The sequence below is a fragment of the Cannabis sativa genome, chromosome 3 (genome assembly GCF_029168945.1).
Source record: "Cannabis sativa cultivar Pink pepper isolate KNU-18-1 chromosome 3, ASM2916894v1, whole genome shotgun sequence".
Taxonomy (NCBI): Eukaryota; Viridiplantae; Streptophyta; class Magnoliopsida; order Rosales; family Cannabaceae; genus Cannabis; species Cannabis sativa.
In genome coordinates, this window is record NC_083603.1 from 70,984,783 (window position 1) to 70,986,874 (window position 2,092).

A 2,092-nucleotide genomic window follows, 5' to 3' on the forward strand; every position below is an offset into this window, starting at 1 on the left:
TTGCAAATTATGAAACAATGGTGGAAGCTCATAAGATAGAATTGCCTTGACTCTCGCCTAAACGGGACAACGTTGAATTCCAATCTTGATCGAATAAAAGGTTGCTAGAATGTTTAACATTTTAGATGAGCTGACAACTCTATTCAATGGATGGTAGCTTTGACTCTCGCCTAAACGGGACACTGATATCAGAATGTTTAATAATTTCTGAATTATGTATGAATTTATATTGAACCATGTTATTTTATGTTATTAAGTTGTAGTTTAATTTCGAATCTTCATTGTTGGTCTAACTTGGTTTGTTTATCTAATGTGATAAATTCCTAATGGATTTTCACCATTAGACATTCATAATAGTGTTAGATCTCGAAAGATAAATATTGTATATGCAACAGCTAGCTGTTCATCAATTGATGACACCTTAGACTAGTATTTTTACAATATGAAACAAGAAGATTGTATAAATAAGATTACTTTGACTCTCGCTAATCGAAGCATCGTTGGATTCTTATTTATAAACGAAATTATCCTAATTCCTCTTAGCTTATTCATTTCGAATTAGCTCAATAATATATCATTGGATGAATGGTCTATAAATCATTTCATGTCATTCTATATTTCTCTTAAGAAATTAAATGACGTATATGATTATAATCCCGAAATTCCATTCCCAATTGATATAAATCCTCAATCTTAGAAATCTCCTACTTGTATGGGCAAATCAGACTTAGAGTTAAATTAGTAGTGGTGGTCCAAGATAGAATTACTCATTATATTTGGTATAAATTTTAAGTCTTTGACTTTAATTTTAGATTCCAAACAGAAATTTTCTTATATTTCTAATTCGAGAATACAATACAGTTACACTTTTACAAGTGTTTAATAACCATTTTCTATCATTGGTTTCATACTGTATGGAATATGAGTTTAGTATTCTGTGACCAGGATCCACTTGCAATATTCTAAGAACTCTTTGATGTAACTAAACCTAAGTCATCAAAAGACACTACCACATTTTTTTTAATCTATGGCATTTGTATCTTGTTCATAGTGGTTTTGACAAGATCAATCTCTGCAAAGAGTTAATATGCCTATATCCACTGAAAGTAGTTCATCTCATTCGCAGATGGATGTACATTCAGGGGTGGATGTGAGTTTTTCGTTGTATTCTTAAAATGATAACTCTAGATTATACCTTATGCAAATAAATTTGAAATGTTTAAATTTCATTAATTTCTAGCAATAGTTAATACCATTCAGGTAAGTGGTTAAAGATCTTGCAAACTGATAGGGGTGGAGAAATAGTTAGTAGATATGCAGTTCAAAGATCATTAATTTGATTTTTGAATTATATCCAAACTTACCTCCCCAGAAATTTCGATTTGCATATTGATGATTAGTTACTAGTCGTTGCCTAAGTCTTTCTATGGTAATACAATTTCAGAATGATGTAATGGTTGTATACTTAATGTAAATCATTACTAGATTCATGGATGACCTAATCAAAATCTTAAGAAAAGCTAGAACTATTAACTATGGTTTGTTAGCTATTCTAAGTTATTAGGGGTGGACCATCCCATAGTCAATAGATAAGAAAGTGTTTGTTTAAACAAATACTACTTTTCTAAGATAATGACTAAGTCTGAAAATAAAGGAGATATTTAATTCTTGATTCCAAAAGTGTTCTATCATCTTATTTGACATATGATGATCCCACTGCCTCTGTTGTCTTGTCATAACCGAAGAGATCAATACCATTTAGTTTTCTTAGACATAATTCACAGTACCTTGTCGTAGTGGGAGAGTTTCTAGGAACTCACTTTCTTATGACTTGGAAGTCACTAGTGATTAAAATCCATTGTGAGTTTAAACATGTAATGGATTGTCAAGATAAGAAACTAAGAAGAAAAGCCAATAGAACTATGGTTTAATCCATTCACATGGAGTAACCTAAAGTTTTCTATTACAAGGACATAAAAGGAAATTTCGTGTATAAGTCTATTCAATGGACTTAACAAGACTTCCTGTTCCTAGTATTATAGGTTTGAGTTTATCTAAACCTATGGCTTGTGGTATACCTGGTAATTACTTA